The sequence below is a fragment of the Dreissena polymorpha genome, chromosome 7 (genome assembly GCF_020536995.1).
Source record: "Dreissena polymorpha isolate Duluth1 chromosome 7, UMN_Dpol_1.0, whole genome shotgun sequence".
NCBI lineage: Eukaryota > Metazoa > Mollusca > Bivalvia > Myida > Dreissenidae > Dreissena > Dreissena polymorpha.
The window spans coordinates 18,837,361-18,858,471 of NC_068361.1; the positions used below are offsets into that span (position 1 = coordinate 18,837,361).

The window sequence follows — 21,111 nt, forward strand, 5'->3', positions numbered from 1 at the left end:
AAGAGTTAAATTGGGCAAAGATATACACGCTAGTGTTCAAAACTTGTACGGACACAAATTTAAGATGCTTCCAATATAAATATATTATGCGTTTAACAGCTACAATTACATACCTCTTTCGGTGCAAACTAACGAACTCTAACTTATGTGATCTGTGCAATGAATACGATGAAGATATTGAACACTTGTTTTGGAAATGCCGGGTAGCACAACATTTATGGAACAGATTAGCGGACTACATGTATGATAAAGGCATTTTATTATATTTTAAATACGAATTAATTTGTTTTGGACAGATGGAATATAATAAAAACATGCAATTAATTAATTTCATCATTTATTTAATGAAATATTATATATTTAAATTGAAAACAATGCACCAACCATATGATTTCAACCATTTCCTTACATTCCTAAAATTACACTTTGATATAGAACAAGAAATAGCCCTAAAAAACGATAATCTTGAACAATTTAATACAATTTATCAGAGATTACTTGACGGTCAGTTTTGAGCTTCAAGCTTCTCCTTTATATTTCTTTCTTACTTTTTACTTTCTTTTGTTTACTCTTCATATTGCAAAAAGACATAAATAATAACCTATGGTTAAACCACAATTATCACTATTTTTTCCATGCGGAGTGGGTATATTTTGAAGAAAAAATATTAAAAAAAACAACATTCTATTGTACGTGCATATGCACCCATAACTGTATTGTTATCTTCTTGAAGGAAACAATGTTTGCAAGGTATGTACATGCATAATGTTTGCTTTTTTTAGTTATATTTAAAAAAATAATAATTAATATTAAACAATCTTATTTGCAATAACAATTGAACAATTAGTAATAGTATTTAAGAAATTAAAACTAAACAAAAGAAAATTGTTTGTAAGAAATATTTTCTTTGTTTTAGCAATTGCAAGTGTAGACACTATTAAAAGTTTGAATTCCATTTACTAAAATCTTGCATTAAAATGAACGATACTAGTAAATACATAAACTTAGGATGGCTTACTAATCTAATGGAACTTTAATTTAAAAAAACAACATACACTATCGTTGATGTATTTTTGAAATATGATCATTAATTATATGTAAAACGTTATAAAAAATCCTCATCTATTATACTGTCACAATGTTTCATGAATACATGAAAAACGGCGCTGAATACTTGAAATCAATGGCGTTCTAGCAATTTTTTTGAAAAAAAATTGGTAAAATAGTTTGAAGATTCTAACTTTGTTGTAGTTTTTTAGTAAGCAAAAATGCAAGCCAAGGTTTATATGCATTGAGAAAACCTGTCTTTTCCCTATTTATGGCACTACATTGTATGGTCTTAGTCCAATCTTCAAATGAAATGAATCATAGTATGAACTAAGTCTGAACGTTATTTGTGGACAACTTGAAAGATATATTTATCTTATGTGAGGAAAAAAGGAAATATATATATCCATGATTTAAATATACACATAACACATACATTATATGACCGACTCATAACGATTAATACGTGTTATATATCACATATATTGATTATATAAAAAAATTAGAAAAAATAGAGTTTACATGGCCAAGTGAATAAATAATATGGCATTGACGTATAATGCCCGTTTCATAATTTTTATTTTTATTTACTTTAGTATCATATTATTGGAGAAACCTGGCAATGACAATCCATACAAAAAATCTGTGTTAGAAAATACCAACTAGGTATATTTTGAATATTTACACACAGCGCATAGTTATATGACCGGCTAATAATGATTAATACATGATGCATATCAAATATATTGATGAAGTAAATATTTTAGGTATACAAATATGAGAGTTTACATGGTCAAGTGAATAAATACTATGACATTTATTTATACTGCTTGTTTCAAAATTTTTATTTATTATTTATTTTATGTTTAAGTTTCTTATTAACATTATTAACATAGTAATTACATATAATGCGTGTATACATTTGTAATAATTTTTGTTGACGTTGTTTCGAAATAAAGTCAAAGTACACTATATTCATGTCCATTGTTTTCAGTGCATTCATTTTACGACAGAGTAAGTAGCGAGTCGCCTAAATCTCATGACTATTAACATGCGGTACCTTTTTGCCAATAACGTCGTGCCGTATTTTCATTATGTGATTGATTTCGGGTGCATATGTGTTTTTTTATTTTAAGAGGACGGTCCAACGTCGTGGGGAGTGAGCTTCAATGGATTCAATCCTCGTAAGTTTGATCTTTAAAGCGTAGATCGTTCCAACCTAACACAAAAACAAAAAAGTTATGTTGATACAGAACCAGCAATGAAATCGTGTGATGTTTTTTTTAATGCTGACCTATGAGTACTGATGAGAAGTTGATAACATTTGAAAACGAAAAATAAGATCGCACACGTCATTTTGTTCTTCATAGACGTTTAGAAAGAATAACGATACAAATTTGCTTGAACACAAAAAAAGTTGATATGCGCTAATTTATTATTTTAGTAAGATGGAGTAAATATTAATGATTACAATTTAAAAATAAATGTTTCATTTTACGGATAGTAAGAAGTCGCATAGAATAAAAAACTGACCACAAAAGCTAAAATAAAATGTGATCGCAATATTAAAGCCTTCAAAATATGTAGTCAATAAATTATTGAATGAAATATAGCAATTGACTTTTCCGATGCGGTTTCTATCTTCTTTACGCCGTTACCCAACAGTGACGATAAAACAACTGAACTCTCTCAGCTGCTGGTCCATGCATTTTACATTAAACACGTCAGGGGAAATTGAACCTTAGTTTAAAACTTTCTGAACCAGTTTGAATAAATATTGTTTAGAATTAAATTGCTTTATCATATGTTTCGATATTTTCGAACATGAGCTGAATTTGGTGTTGAGAAATTCCACATCTTATTCCTACATAGTTAAAGCTTAAACCAAAACATGTCTATGCCTTTTCGGAAGCATTGATTAAATGTGTACCTTATTTAACAAAACAATATGTCATTGTGGTCTCGGATTCGGTATTTGTCTACCCTTGAGACATTTCGACATCAGCGTAATTTGTGTCCCCTGGATCGTCATTTTCCGGTTCGTCGTAAATGTTTTCTTGTCGTTCGGACATGTCAAACTGTATCTCAACTGGAACGTTACTCTCAGCTATTCGACCAATAACATGACACAGTTCTGTTGACTTGAAGCTGGGTCCCATCAAGGCATTGTACAGATGCTTTTCTGTCATCTGTGGATTAATTCGAAGGAATTATAGGAATGTTATAACTCTAGAGGCGCCACAAGAGGAAACATTTTGTTCACCAACTAGGAGTTAAATCATGGCGAATTATCATTTGCCTGTACAACACTGAACATTAACAAAACCAAGCGTAAGACATGCATTAATTATAACGTGGTACGATGCCTTCACCAGAGCAATTGAATCCGTTGATGCTTAAAACCGGTCACAAAGTATACAGATCTCAAACTAAGTTTCACCTGAATGTCTGTAAGTTTAAAATTGATTGCTTTTCAAGTTGTTGTAAACCATTGCTTTAGCATTAGTATTATGATTAATTTAACTGCCGTATTAAGCAGCAATCTAAACATTCGTTAATAGAGAACCGTGATTAGATGAAAAACTGCTTTGAATTACGAGTATTTATCATTTAGGGTCAAACCCGGTAAGCAGGCGTGATATTTTCAATATTTTTAGTTATAAAAATATTTTGTTAATAACATAAAGATCAGATCAACTTGTGGTGGCAAGTTATGTCTTTCTAAGTCAAATATCAACTTCAGTTATGCTTAACATTTGCAGTTCAAATATTGAACTAGACAAGAACTATATAAAACTGTATGTGTACCATAGGTACATCCTTACATATCAAAGCCAGCCATCTGGAAGCATCTCAACAAACCTGGAGTGAGGTGTACGTTGTTGCCTCATGCTCTGTTATATCGTCGGAAATGACAGCAACATGAACTCTGTTGTCTTCATGACCTTTTTCAAATAGGTAAAATATATCACACTGATTGTGAATGCCTTAAAAAGGTTACAACACGTCATACTTGTAAATGCGTTTGGTTTGGTTAAAAACCGTGTGAATACAGTTTTGTGTATTACGTTTATGTAAGCGAATACACTGCACATTACTACAACATACAGACAAACATAACGTTATTGTATTATTTATTTAAGACTGTCTTTGTTACTGTTTACAACATATACAATTTATATGGAATTATATAAAATAACTCACCCTGCGGAACATTCGATGGCTGTACAAGTTTGTTCCTGAAAGTAAACAATATGTTATGGTCTACACATTGATATTAACAATGATGATTTCAAATCAATTAAACCATTTTATTATCAGACTTATTTAATCCAAAGTCTAAATGTTACCAATTTGGAATATTTATAAAAACGTATAATACAAATATTCTTACTGTTGAAAGGTAGTTCCATTGTTATTCCCTGTATTTAGAGTAAAACATGTGTCGTTACAAAACCAAACGGAATGACATACAAATTTGTTAAAAACATTAAATATACAAATTATAAGGACTGATTGTTATGAAAATGTCTCATTGCAAAATACATTAATTTGGCCAATAGAATAATATGTTTTGACAACACATATAAAAACATTTTTAGTAAAAGATCTGCATATGAACAAGTATGAAATGTTGCTAACCCTGTTTCCTCTTCAAACAAAAACAAGCGATGCTGACGATTATTACAAGAAGGCATAAGCCAAGCGCTGCTGCAAGCCATGTAATAATGGACGATGTCTTCGCATCTTCTTCAGCTATTACATAAATTATTCAACGTAATGGGTATAACAATATGTAATACCTTCTTACAAATATGTTATTTAACTCAAAACGAATGGTATTATAAAAGACAAACCTGTTATTCATCTTTTACGTGGGGTACATATATTTCTACGTTACATATTATGTTACCTTTACTTTAGTGTCAATACCACAATTACGTAATTTATTAATAAGATACATTCAAAATGGAAATTTCGGTTGACAGGAACGTTATTTTATATCAAAAATAATTAAGAATTGTGGTGTCTGCTTTCTATCAACAACGTGTGGGGTGAAACCTGGCCACGCGCGATGAGTCATATGGTAAAATTGTTGTTCATTTAAAAAGAATATAAACAAAAATCTATTAAAATAATCGGCGAATCATAGGATAAATTATTTAATATAGACTATATAGACTTATGAAGCAACATTTCTTTTAAAATCCTCATGTATAAAACACCAAGTCTACGAGTTTAGATATCTATCTGGCCTTGGTGTTGTATAAGATATTTTCGAAGTTTTCACTGTATCTATATATTAACAATAATGCCCAATGGGGGCCAACTTTAAATCCAAACGTATTTTTTGAACAAAACTAGTAGAGAACTACATTTTGAATCTAACTATTCTTTTGGCCGTTGTCTTTTTAGGCAAATTAATTTTAAATGTTATATTCTATATAATTATTTATATTAATCATGTGACAACTGGGGCTTGACCATTTTTGATCCAAAGGAAATTATATGAACAAACTTAGTATTGAACAACCATACCGTAAAACACACCAACTATACAGCCATATTCTATGTGGTTTAAGAGAGTCAACAAAGGATCATTTCTGTTAAGTTTAGTTGAAATCTGCTAGCGGTTTAGGAGGAAGAAAATTTAGAACAAAATTTCACGGACGCACGAAAGCATTCACGTACGGACTGGTGGACGACGAATATCACAGTATCCTAAATGCTTCCCAAGAGCACCAAGGGATCTCTGTGCTCAAATCAGCTAAACACTTAGTAGAGGAACACTGTATGATGTTAAACGCCAAAAATTAAACCTCTTGGCCTTTTTAAGAGACGATTTTTTTATTTACAATATAAATGCCTCGTCATACAATTATGTGATTCTGGAGCTAGGCAATTTTTACCCAAGGGACACGATTTGACAAATATTTGCAGGGGATGGTAAGACGGTGTCACACACCAAAATAATGTTAACCTGACCCCTCAGAGATGTTTAATGTTATTATCTATATGAAACACATGACCAATGATGCATGGCCAGTTTTGATCCTAGTGCCATGATTTGAACAAACTTTGAACAGGAACTATGTGTCATGTCGCACACCAAATATCAAAGGTATACGTCGATTGGTTTTAGAGAATAACATTATTAACATAATTTTGTCTAAACATGTTACCCACGATGTCTGGTAAGTTTAAACCCCAAGGCATGCTTTAAACACACTTAACAGAGAACTACTATAACATGCTAAACAAAAAATCCTTTACTACTGATCCTTGCGGTTTAAAGAAGAAGATATTTAATGTTGTGTCCTTATTACATCTTTTTAAATAAGGTGTCTTCTTAGGCGTGTCCAGTTGAGACCAAAGAGGCAGCATTTTAACACGCGTTTAATAAAGACACTACGATTTACACACAATATTTCTTGATATTACACTGACCCTTGCGATTTCAAGGAATATGTTTTGTGTTGACTTGTTAACCACATACGTCATTAAAGATCATATGACCTCTGGGGCTTGGTTAATTTTTTTTCTCCAGGCGATAATTTGAACAATTTGTGAACATTACAATACGACGATATTACATATCAAATATTTAACCCTGACTGTTGCGGTTTCAGAGAAAATAATTTATAAGTTATTTACTTTATAAATCTCTATACATCCAGTGACAATGGGCAGATAATTTTTTGCCCAATGATACTAATTTCAACAAACTTTGTACGAAACCTTTGTCTGATGTTCATATCTTGGATTTGTAGTTTTAGTGTATAATGCTTTTGAACTTCTTTGATATATAAGTCTATATAAATCAGGAGATCCCAGGAACAGTTTTGACCATAGAAGCATGACATAAAAAAGAAGAACGCCACAATACTATGTTGCACACCAACTATAAAACGCATGATGCTTGCAGTTTTAGAGGCAATCGTTTAAGTTATTAACTACGTACGTCTATATAAATCATGTGACATCCGAGACGTGGCCAGTTTTAACCCCAACTGCATAATTTGAACATATTTGAGCAGTATTTGCTGGACCATGTCACATAACAGATATTAAACCACTGAACTTTAAGGTTTCAGAGGAGAATATTATTTACTATATAAGTCCATGTTAATCCGGTATCCCCGCGGTCTAGGTCACTATAAAACCCATGTGCTTGATTTGAACAATCATTGTAGAAGAGCACCAGACGATGGAGAACACTAAATATTGAATCTCTGAGGATTGCGGTTTCACAGCAGAAGTTTAATTTTACAAATATTGTATTAAATAGCTCCGATGACCTACATACGCAACAGACCGAAACGATCGATTTGATTTACTGTGAAATCTATCCCCAGGGGAACATTCATGTGAAGGTTCGTTTAAGGAGCAGAAGTCGTTGGAAGAAAAATAAACGAACTCACACATGCATTGACGCACTGACGGACGGCGGATATCTCGATATAAACACTTATTGAGATAATAGGCAACGGTGCTTGAGCGTTGTATACTAATTTATACAATTATATCGTTTATAGGTTTAATAAGTGTGCACGACACAGTATTAAATAACCGGTTAATTACATCATTGGTAAACTGACAAAAATAAATCCAAATACAAAATATACTACATCACGCCGGGTATGCGGTATGCGGATACTTTGATAACGGATGGTGCTTCGATCACAGAGACCAACAAAAGCCACACGCGAGCGGCGAGTTCTTCAGTTTATTTGCATTTATGTTCTGTTCATTTGGTTTTCAGGCACAAAGTATTGTTTGTTCGATTAATGGTATTGAACTTCAAATTGTGAAGAAAGAAATTCGTGGAAAATCGATGAATTATATACAAAAAATGATAAAATGCCATCGATAATCATCATGAATTTGATGATAAAACGTATTTAAACAAAATAAAAATACTTGAAAAAATCGAGAACGTGCCAACTATTCCAAATAAAAGATCAATATGTCCATTAATGTTACAACATGTTACATTTTAGTTTACTTACGTATTGGAGGAAATTCAAATGTTTAAAGAGTCGGATGCCAAATTTTCATGGACACTTCTTTTACCGATCATCTCAATGACAATGGCACTTCTATTCCAGATTACTCGACACTTTTTACCAGATAGAACACACTATATTTAGTGAATCAGAAATGCAGAATTCGTTGTGGAACACTGTTATAGTAAGAAGGCAATACATACAAATATATGTGCTGACGTAAATAAAAACGAATTACCGAAACATTTTCTAATCACTTTAAACTATGATAATAATTTTGTATAAATGTGAAAGATACATGTGAAAATATATCGATATGTCTGATGATAACAGCCTTTATGACCATTTTTCCAGTTTTCGAGTCACACAACAGCTGGATCTTCGCATAGAACACGAGCCTAAACAATTTTACAATACATTCTTTGTAGCGAAACGGCTGATCTAAAGCATGTATAATTTTGTCCTAATGGAGGCACTAAGACCATTTACTTATATACAAGATAGCATGTCATGAAACATCACTCTGTTAAAACTGCAACTTAGAGATAAATTTCAGCAGTGATGCAAGTCCGAAATTCTATTGGAACTTTTTGGCTCAATGCCAGTAAATAAAAAAATAGCAATAATGGAATATGCGGTCGATGAAATCACACGATAGTGGCGTCAAAGTTGTGCATACGCGTCGTTGTTATTAATACAAACAACACATTCTGCATATGCACTTTGATATTCGTAACATAATTACATATTACAGGTTAAGCGAATCGGAGTTAATGAAAGCCGAGGACGTTTCGTTGTTAGACATTAGTGTAGAAGAGAATTTGTGTACTAGCGAGCGGTTCTCGTGTGGAATTTGTGAGGCCAGTTATGCTAGGAATGAAAGCTTGAAACGGCATTTGAAGACACACGAGGATGGATGCATAAAGTGCTCAGTGTGCACTAAGTTCTTTAAGACTGATGAAGATAAAAGGTAACACATCGAGGAGAAACATAGCCCAATTGTGTGCGAAAGTTTTAAAAAGATTTTCTCCAGTCGCAATTACATCGCATTAAAAAAAGCTCGAGGCAGGGCTTGTCAACTTGAACAACCAATGCCCATTTGCAAATTTCGGGAAAATATTCAGACAGAATTCTTAATTTCAAGACCACCTGAACACGCACACCATATTCGTGCGAGCATTGTCGCAAAACCTTAAATAGCCGGTATGCTCAAAGTGAACATGTTCTTGTTTGCTCGAAAGGAAAATTATTCAAGTGCCATGCATGTGATGCATAGGGCAAGCCTGGTCGCGGAGCACAACGATCAAAATTTCCTCTGTTCTTGTGACGCAGCGTATGAGTGGCCTTGTTCGACACAAAAAGCCTCTGGTCACGTTGAGACCGTTTAATGTCATCATCATTTTGTAAAAGTAATGTTACCTTGTATTCGTTTCTTTCCACAAATAACGCATACACGATTCCATAATATATCTTAATTTAAAGCAACAGTATGCGACACTTAAATTACAACAATTTATATTTTCGTTAATGACTTTTTATGATGATGTTAGACATAGTAAGCTCAATATGATTTTAATGAAATGAGGTTTAAATGCTATTAAGCATGATTGATTTTATTGTTTCTGCATTTTTTCATTTTGTTTCTTATTTTCAAAATAAGATGTTACAATCATGAAGACACATGTTTACCACATTCTTAACTCTCAATCGCTTTTCTCACCAGTGTTTACCGGTAAATACTTGTTAGTCTACTGTATTAATTAATGCGCAGGTTTTATGCAAGTAGCGACAGGTTTGTATTGGCATCTTATTCACCAAGTATAGTGTTACTTTACATAGGATTTTATGAAGAACAAAGGTGTATTTGCCGCTTTAAGATGCCTTTGCTCCCGTTATCTAGAGGCCTGCAATAAGTAAAATTAAACACAATCGTGTTGAGCCACATGATCCGTTGTATTATTTCCTGTTCTCACTTAAAAATATATTGCTTCAGAAATAAGCATTTGAATCTTATGTAAAAATTGCATTTATAATATCAATTGTATAAATTAATAGTAATGAGATTTTTGAAAACAAACAACGCCATAACTTATATTTCACATGTGTATGTAATTACGTACGTTATGCATAAAGTCCAAATGTGTCGCGCTTGACTATGCAAATTGATTCGTACTTCAAAATGTTTGATAAGAATAGCCATAATATATCCTCCAAGGCCCGAACATCGTCAGTGTCCGAACATCGTCCCTCTTTCGTATCTTGCGATTTCATCACGTGATTTGTGCAGTGACGTCACACACACTACGGTTTGTTGCCATACGTTGAAACACACATGCGAAAACGAGAGAAAGCATAAAAACAGGTAAAACATGTATTTAAGCCCATTTAACACTCAGTAAATACCTTTTTGGTACATAATTCAAGCTATAGTATGCTTTAAAATCAAATGTTTACATTTGTTTGGCCCACATTCGTGTCAACTGATTTTGTAAGTCACGTGATCAAGTTGATGCAAAAGCTCGTGACGTATTTGGGGTCCCACACGTGGTATTTGTATTGTGCGCATTGCCTTTAACAGCGACAAAGTTAATTAAAATCAAATTTAAGCGCTAAGACAGCGTCCGCTTCATTTCATCTTAGAATTTTATTCCAATTCCTGTTTTACTTATAATAATAATGCCCTTCAAGGAAATTCCATTCCAAATACAAGACTAATTTTGTCAGAAACGTACGAACAGCAGAGGTTGAGGTAAAGAGTAAACAACGATCGATCCGTTGGGCTGCCCAATAATATGGCATTCCATACAACTGTTAGGAAGAATAAATCATTTACCCATATGTTTGTGTTTTTGTTACGTGTTTTTAATGTTAGGTTTAAAGTTGAAAAATTTTGACATTTGAAACCAATAAAAACTTAATATTTTATAGTGTGGCCTGAACTATTTGTGGTAAGCTCATTTTAAATTTGACTGGCCCGTTCAAGTTATGTGACGATGTTTGGCGGACATTTTGATTCATATAAGTGTGTTTGGAGACAGATTAAGGACATGTGTGCATTGATTTCGATGAAATAAACTTAAGATATACATGCTAAGAAGGAGTTTTCACCCTGTTAAGCGTACTTTTGTACAAATTGTCTTTATTTATACATGATATTACTTGACCTAAGTCTTAGCGTGACGATGTTAGGGCCCGGGAGGATACATAAATGCATTTCAGGTAGAAGATAAAACTCGGTTATCAGAGTGCCCAATTTGTTGAAAGTCTCTGTTATCCGAAGTGTTCTATATCGGGAATCAAAGTATCCACAACTTCATGAATACCACCTATTAAAAAATGCTCCATTATCGTTTATATTTCAATGAATACTATCAAAACTTCAGTATTTGAATCACAGTGATTACTTTAGATGCTGGAATAGCAAACAATTTCTTGCAATATTTCAAAGTAGTTTTATTTTGTTGAAATGTTCACTGTTCACCCAGTTAATGCTGTTTTCCGACCGAACTTTCTAGTTTTGGGGCACAAACCTACCATTTTATCGTGTTTTTTATTCTTCCCAATAGAAAGGGATACACAATTTATCAACTCCACCATGTGCCTTGTTTTAAAAAACTAATCTTTAGAACATAGCTTTAACAAAACCCTGAGGAACTTAACTCTCGCGCGTGGCTTTTGTTGTTCTCTGTTATCGAAGTGTCATTTGTTATCGAAGTATCCGCATTACCAGCGTGTACATTGCCTTTGTTTCTTATTTCCTGAGAACTTTTTTAAGATGCACTGACATATATGTATATATATATATATATATATATATATATATATATTATATATATATATATATATATATATATATATATATATATATATATATATATATATATATATATATATATATATATATATATATATATATATATATATATATATATATTTATATATATACATATCGCCCCGTTGGTGCAAAAAGGTACCCAAAGTATATGAACACAATGCAAGAATCTCCAATATTTCAATAATAATGTACAATTATACCCTACCCTGGTCACAGTGATTTCCCTTCCAGCCAGTTACACACGTGCATGAGTACGCATTCTGAAGATTGATGCACGTGGCGCCGTTTTTACACGGGTCGGTTGCGCATTCGTTGATATCTGAAATAACGTTACATATCATTCAGTTTATTGGAAAATAACGCATATATTGCATTAAACATTTTAGAAAAAGGGCGTTGATATTAAATTTAGCAATAATTGTCAAAATCAAGTGTTTCTTTTGAACATGTGCAAATGCGGGATAGAGTTACTTTAAGCGAAAAACTTAGCCTATGCATTTGCGGTGACTGTACAATATTTACCAACACGCCAAGACAATTGTTTAACAAATGTAAAAGTTTTAAAATGGAAATAACATTCATTACGCGATTGATGTGTATGAACTAATGTAATAATCATTACAAAAATGCCACTCGTTTACAGGCTGGGTATGAACAAGCTTTGTGACATATAGTTATCGGAAACTGATAAAAGGGATAGAAACACGTATGGTCATTTTCAAATGCTTTAAGTAATACCCTGATCACATTTGTTTCCTTGCCAGCCCGGTGAGCATGTACACGAGTACGTTTTCTGGGTATTAGTGCACGTGGCGCCGTTCTTACACGGGACAGGTGCGCATCCGTTGTTATCTTAACGATAAACACCACAAACATCAATGTCTCAAGTTATCAGAATGGTGGTTAAATTAGTGGTTTAGAACAAACCGTTTTGACATAGATGAAGCGATGTGTATAAATTCGCCTTGTGAATTGAACCAGCAACAACACATCTCTAATCCGGTAGAATACGTCATAGCAAATAGTAAATGTTATAGAGAATACTAGGTTAGCGTTGAATACAGAGAAGTTTATGTTGCGAGGCTTATAACGCCGGAAGCGCGAGCCTTGGCGAGCGCTTTCGGTGTTCGAGCCGAGCAACATAAACTTCTCTGTATTCAACGCTAATCCTAGTATTCTATTTATCACATTTGATTTTTTCTATGTGACATTTAACATAAATAGATCTAAAAACCTTAACAATAATTTTAATTCAGTCATAAAAGCGCTTAAAATCTAACAAATGTAACCATGCGTAGTTATATACATGTATTTGTTCTGGTACGCAAAATAGTCTTTAAGAAATTTACACACAAACTGTAAAACAAGTAAAAATATCACCATATGCCTTCATTCAATTTTACGCAGTATGCGAATTTTAACACATTACGACCGCGAAAAGAAGATTTTACTTTACTATAATTCATTTTATTTTCGAAAGAAAATGATCAAAATCCAATATGGCGGCGATTGCTCCTGACAAAATGCTGTCGATGTCAACATACATGTACACCATCGACGACCTAGTTCTGGCTACCATAACTTTAAATGTCGCTTTTTATGATTTTTGACCGGCGCGACTTTGTACAGGTCTGTCAATACTAAATAAACTGTACACTGAAGTTTCTTTAGCTATCGAAGACCTTGACAATTTTGACGAGTAAACAGACAATTGCAGCGACTGACACTTTATTTGACAAAATATACAGGGCAATACGTTTTCCGACTTCGGACGACGAATTTAAGGACGCGCATAACGTGTTTTTTTATATAATGTTATGGGTATGCCGTGTGTGATCCGATGCATCAATGGCGCCCATGTTAAAATCATTTCCCCGAGAACAGGGAACGACAAAAGTACAAACAAAAATCAAAACACGTAAGAACTGAACTAGTATCTTACCTTTAATTATCATTTAAAATCCATATAATAATCCATTTAACTCAATAATTGACGATTTTGCATTTAGGGTCTTTAATAATTATTTTAGCATAGTTAAATAAATACCCTTATGCCATTCTATCACTTTATTCAAATGAGTTTATGAACGCGATAAACTTTCTTCTTCGTCACACGCTACGTCATGTACTCTACATTACTGCTGTTCAAATGAACCGGAGCAGTTTATCTAATAATAGCCGTTGGTAAACTCGGTTGCATTTGCATATTTCTGCATACAAACATAATTATGTTTAAACTTGCACAATGTTTTATTTATCTATGGTAAATGCCCTTATTGTACGAGAAAATAATTTAATATATAAATACACAAAGAATGGAAAACATTCCAGTACACAACAGATAAATGAGTAGAAAATACCCGTGTACAAAATGGGACGTTCCCAATTCCAGTGTGGTGCTATTTTAACCATCTTATACTTTACACAGCTCTATGCCTAACGTGAATTAAATAGGAAAGAAAACATAGCAGATTATTCATGAACTGTGCGATATGTGTATGGCTTGTTGTACATTCTTAATATTTAAGTTAAATGTCAAAAGTATATGCTTTGGTTATAAACAATGCACACTACACGAAATAAGGAAAATGTGATCAATTGACAATTCAGATATGACGACATACAGTACATGTAGAAAACATGTGAAATAAGTCGCGTTTATAATAAATCGTCAAAAAAAATGGGGAAAATGACGCAATAAGTATGCCATTTTATGACGCCATCAATCAGCTGATTCATTATACGGATGGCGAAAAATGATGTCATATGACTAGATTTAAAGGTTGAAGGTCATATAATTTTGAAGCTTAAGTTTTGTCGACTTTGTTTCTTATGAAAAATCATTCAGTGGTAAAGTAAATATAAATAAAAAAATAACAAAACAAAAATCGTGTAATTTTATATTTTATTTCAACATTTCTTTTGGTGAATATGTCATAAATATATATTTTTCTGCAAAATATGCACATTTTCTTCTAATGGGTGACCTTATAATTCGATCAATGAACCAAACAATATCGACCTAATTTTAGCGCATATCGCATGACGTCATTTAAAAAGTAGTCCGTGCACGCGACAGGTATATTCCACAGTGTTGAATACAAGCAAGTATATTCCACAACGTGTTATACCGTCAATGTCGCGGTGAAAATGGGACAAAAATGGTTATTTAGTTGGAAACATAACCCCAATCAAGAATCTGAATGATGCCGATCTGGTATCATTGAGAATCTTGAGATTTCCAAGATGGCGTTCAAGATGGACGCCGCTAATTTGTGTACCTATGCTGCTATATAATCATGCCTTTATCACTGACCAATAGACGGAAATATACATAACTTAATTGACAATTTTAAGTCTGAAATAAAGCAAAAACTTACGAAATGTGTTTGACTGAGACATGATCATCTTGGAATGACCAGTTAGAGAGAAATCGGTAATTTAAATGCAAAACAGATTTAAAGCATAGACATTTCGCGACGGACTCGATCTCTGCACAGGCTATCTCGGTACGCGACAAGTGGCTTTATATTGTGGTATCGGTAATGGTAAAGTTACTAAAATACTGAACGAAATCTTTGTTCAAACCTACAAAGGGCTAGTGCTCATTCTGTACATTATATGACATGAGAAAATAGGCAGGCACAGTACATGAAACACTACAAACAGAATATGATGAACATTAAGTAAAAAAGTAAAGAGCGCGTAAAGAAAAGACAAAGGGTAAAGAAAGATAGTCAATAGTGTAAATGTGGCAACAATCGATCTAGAGGCAGTTCTTACAACACCATATTCTTGAGTGAGTAAACTCTACTATTCAAGGAAACTATGCTGCTTTAACCACACTATATATTCCTTGTACAAGCAAGCTATCAATCATGTATGGGATGAAACGTAATGTAAACGGGGAGCATGTGAAATTGCTACATGCTTATTAAAGACCACATTATCTGTCTGCCAATGAAGCAATATCAATGAAATAATATTTTTTTCTGATACATGTGGAGGTCAAAATCGGAATCAGTATGTAACTACGTCACTGTTGTATACCATTTCACATGTATCAAACATGAAAGCCATTAGCCACAGTCAATTCAACAATTGAACGTGCCAAAAATGTAACGCCAGTGTATGTTCCATCCCAATGGTGTACTTTAATTTCTCTGGAAAGCAATCACAGCAATATGTAACTCTACCAATGCAATACAAGCATATCATAGACTTCAAAGACTTTGTAAAGAAAAATTGTACAAACCTGAAAACCTCAGTCACCAGACAAATAATAAACTGGATTAAGGTTAAGTGGATACAAGTGCGAAGATCAGTATTTGTGAACTACAGCTTTGACGAAAACAAATTTCAGGAAATATAAGTACAGAAAGCAACAAGAAAACAGAAAGGCATTCATAACACTTGGCCAACTTGTGAGTCAGATTTAAAGCGTTGTTACGACACAAAACTGCCAATATCGATTTAAAAGAAAAATGACCTTGTTAATGTATGCTAAAAAAATCATTCCTGAGGAGTTTCATTCTTATTATTAGTCCTTACCCACAAGCAGTACGGAAAAGGATTTTGTTCCTATGGAATCAGATGAGGAAGATACTGATATCGAGTGAGGAATGTTGACAATGTGGATATTACGTGGTCTCTGCAATTTTGTGCAAAACTGAAATTTGCAAGATTAAATTTCAAGAATACTATTGTTTTTTAATCTTAACAATACTATAATGTTTTACCTTTACAGATGTGTCTAATCTTTATTAATGTTTACACTTCATTGTTGTTAATAAAGTATATTCATCATATTCACTTTCAAGATTTGTGTGGTGCGAAAAGGTACCATATGTCATATGGTACCTTATTGTGCATGTTAAGAAGACAACACACACAAATAGTTCATTCAAAACGGACCCAAGTGTGCATATAGTACCTTTTTGCATTTTTATACCTTAATATTGAATTATGCAAAAAGGAACAATACGAAATAATTTATCAATTATCGCGTATTGATAACTGGAACATGTTCAATTTTTGCAAGCATTAATAATGTTTTTATATCTAACCATATGCACAATTACAGTCCTGAGTTGTACGTAGATAATTTGATGTAGACTTTCACATCTTTAAACACAATTTTCTCAAAACTATGAAAATGTCACTTGGTACCTTTTTGCACCAATGGGGCGACACTATTGTTTTATTGGGACGGTATAGTTTTCAAGCTCGAATTTGCTCAAATACCTTCATAAATTACTCCTGCTTCTGGTAGGGAGTCGTTAACAAGTACATCGATGTGCTCTGTCGTTGTCAGCAAGGCATTGTTAGTGACGGTAATTGTGAAGAAGTAGATCCTGTTGTGGTTCCCGGTATGGTTATCTGCTTCAACGAGCTTATTCAGCGGGATTGAGTAGTTGAAAATTTCACACTTTCCTATATCCGGGCAATAGCACTCTACATTTCTAGTAGGGCAAGTTGCCTGAAATAAAGTAATGACCTTTATAGTATGAAGATGTATGCACTTCAAATGAAAAGTAATAAATCATTTCACGTTTCGATATTGATAATCTAAACACTTTTCAGACCATAAACCAAATGCACGTTAGTATGTGTACGTAAAATAATCGACTTATAGGAAACAAACATCAACATTGCTATATGGAACGTACGTTTTGAATCTGTCCTACAGGTAAATAACCACGTGTTAACACAGTTGACGTATCGGCGATTCCGAATTCCCACTTAATGTTGTACAGTCCGCTATGTGGGTCCAATGCGTCGAACGTCATCTGCATCTTTGACAAATCGGTGCTGTTATGAACATATAACATCTCATATCTGTCTTTCTTTAACAAAATGTTATTTATATGAGGTGGCGAGCGATCTATGTAAACGGTTCTAGACTCATTGAAAGTATTATCGACAATATCAACTGGACGAATGTTGAATGTATATGTCTGTCCATCAGCAACATTTAAATTAGTGCAGAATCGTTGATTCAGAAAGTTTGGTACGAGTTGTTCTTCCGTAAACGCAACATTGTTCAGTTTCCAGGATACGAAATATTGTATTATCCCATGCACATTCGGTGTACCACCAACGGGGAGTAGGCCAGTTGTCTGTTCATATATGCCGGTAATATAACCATGGGGCTCGTACTCTATTTTATTTAAAAGTTCATTTTGCAAATAGAACATGTTTATGAAGTAGTTTTTCCAATTAAGACAAATGTCATTGTGATGTGTTTGCCAGGTGAAGTTTGTATCTGGCGATGCTGAATCAAATTTATAGGGATTGTCTTTCCAAGTTTCAATGAAACTCGTGTTGTCAAACAACATAAACCTTCTACTTTGTCGAAAGTTATCTGCAATATCCTTGACCTCTAGTGTAATACAATACAGTCGCGGTGAATTGGATGTCAGATTCAACTCCATTTCATGCACATTGGATGAAGAAACTTTTCTGGTATAAATATGCTTTGTGTAATCAACTTTCAAAGATCCGTTGGAGTGAGTTACTCCGTTGACAGTTATTTGATAACTTTCAATCGACGATGCTGTTTTACTTGCTCCCCCGCTTGGAACTGGATCCACCCAACCGTTGAATCGAACCATCGATACTGTGGATCGCGTAACTCGCTTCTGAAGTGTTAACGGTTCGGAAGAACACGACCCCAACTTCAAACAATGTTCTGGTGGTACGCTATCGTATCTATAACATACCGTCCTTTGTTTTTGAACCTTCGTGTAAGGAACTGGTCCAGATGTTATTCGCATTACTAATGTTGTATCAATGCTTTTTAAGTAGCCTCCTGCCTTTGCTTCAAACTCCAAGCAAAGTCTGCAGCATAAAATACACTTTCAATTGTACAATATAAAGCTTAACAAATCATTACATAAGCAATCCAGTATTGTTCTTCCAATTCAATTCCAATTCAGTTCCTTTTACAATGGAAATATATAATCGTTGATACAGTAATGCAAAATGTCTTACGCTTCACCATTGTGTAGATTATACTTCGCCTGGTTGACCGTTATATTTCCCGAGTCGTGTTGTGTTTGTACCACGCTTGTGCTGGATGACGTGTCAACCAATTGTGTGTGGATTGACTTTGTTTCATAGGAACCTTTAAGAAGTCAACATAATTATCACTTGTTTTATTGTATGTTATAGGGAAAAACGCACTTGCTATATAACTGAAAATCTTATAGACCAGAGTGTTAAGGGTGTAAAGAAACAGTTACCTGTCACAGCCTGGAGCTTTACTGTTATTGTTGTATCGCTGATTCCAAAGTTTTCTTCGACGATGAAAGATGGTTTGCTAAGAGGAAAAGTTACTGAAAATTCAGAAGTCATTGTAAATCTCATAGTACTCGGTTGGTAGTTGCCGTACATATCCGCTAGGTATTGACATGCCGGTGAATGGCTTGTGCTTATGGCTCGTTTCCTTTCATCGTTTGGTCCCACTGCTACTGTATCGCATGTCAAAATATCAGGCAGCGAGTTGGGCTGACACGTTGTTTCTCCGGCATTGATCGATCCGTAATCAACAGATGACCTTTTGACAAAGCCATCTGCACACTGACAGTCCTTGGTCAGTCCGGTTGTGCTGCATGTTCCAGGCCAGCAATAATGATTGTTCCACGCACACATACCTTAACAATGCAGGTTGAGTAATAAAACTCTATTTGTTTCTGTTCAATATATTGATATTTCCCAATAAGTATATTGTTATTCAGAAAAATACTTAATCGTGTGTTGTTATTAAAAATATTCTTAAGAATAAAAATATTGGTTAAAGTAGTTCAACAACATATAATTGAGCAGCTTAATATAAAGATGCATGCTAAATATATCATGTTATAAAATGTATTTGTTTTCTGTACTCAATTCCAAAGATAGTTTGCCATTTCGGATCTTGAGCTTGTATTGATATACATGTATTTGAAATAAACTTTAACGTCCAACGGAACTTTTAGACGTGTTTGTTATAGATTTATGTAAGCATTGAAACATTTATGAGTAATGCAAAATTACGTTGACATTCCGTATCCCCATTCCATTTCTTGAATATCGCATTGTTTTCATTGCATTCTTTGCACTTAGTGTTGTTGGCATGTGTACAGCTCTGGTGCCTACACTGGGTTATGGCTGAGCATTCTAAAAAGATACAGGAAAACAAACTTAAAACAATGCAATCAATAAAGAAAGGGGCGGTTATTTCAAGGTCGTTCAGATCAAGAAAACGTTAACATCATTTCGAGTTTTCGTAACATTGCTGCTACATAATTAAGTTAGCATAGCTTTGCAACGGAAACGCGGTGTACTGTTCGACGCAATATTAATACTATTAAAGTCAACGTTTTTCTTGAATACACCATACCCTAGTTTTAATGTATCGCGACAGATATTTAATGTTTTTATAATAATTGACAACTTTCACCGGTTGCAGAAGATTCTGTCGCAATCCAAAAACGTTTTTGTGACCATTAAGGTCAGGTGAATGTAATTCGAAAGCAATAAATATGTATTGTTTTTTAACTCAGCTTCTTATATCCGATTTATTAGTGGAGGTCATGTGAATAAGGCGTTTTCTTAAAAATCGAACTTAAATGTCGACTGTTGGAAAATTCGATGGTTGGTTTAGTGATTTGATCATTATTTCAAATTAGCGTTGTAAATTGTGTTTTTATTTTGTTCGTACCCAAGTTGTTTTTCGTACCCATATTTTTTCCTACCTAATTTTTTTTTGGTAGTTCCATTTTTTTTCTTAACGAATTTTTCCTTCGTACCCAAATTGTTTTCGTACCCAAAATGTTTTGGCATAATTTTATCGTACCCAACATTTTCGTACCCATTTTTTTTCATACCCAAAATTGTCGTTCCCACATACACAATTGTGGTGATGTAGATAAACTTAAACTGGTGCTTTTATACCCATCATCTTCAAAAGCATCGTCACACAGTACTGTCAGTACTTTGATTCTTATTTGTCATTGATTATCCCCACGCTCCGAATTTGAGCGGGAGGATTATGCGGTTATCTCCGCCGTCTGTCCGTCCGTTCGTTCGTCCTGGCCACCATCACCACCTTCACTATTATCACTAGAACCTTGCAACCTAAACACATGGTAGCTATGAGCATATGTGCGACAGTGCACTTTTTTGAATTTTGATCTGACCCCTGGGTCAAAAGTTATGGGGGTTTGGATGTGGCCGGGT

The 21,111-nt window shown here is 33.8% G+C and overlaps 3 protein-coding genes across 8 annotated transcripts in view; 2 read left to right on the forward strand and 1 right to left on the reverse strand.

Moving 5' to 3' along the window:
• Positions 1-21,111, forward strand: part of LOC127837785 (uncharacterized) — a 605,533-nt gene that overhangs the window by 361,179 nt on the left and 223,243 nt on the right. The gene's annotated exons all lie outside the window — the stretch shown is intronic.
• Positions 1-21,111, reverse strand: part of LOC127837806 (solute carrier family 49 member 4 homolog) — a 583,680-nt gene that overhangs the window by 326,623 nt on the left and 235,946 nt on the right. The gene's annotated exons all lie outside the window — the stretch shown is intronic.
• The window catches only part of LOC127837799 (G-protein-signaling modulator 2-like), a 616,832-nt gene that overhangs the window by 306,219 nt on the left and 289,502 nt on the right, over positions 1-21,111 (forward strand). The gene's annotated exons all lie outside the window — the stretch shown is intronic.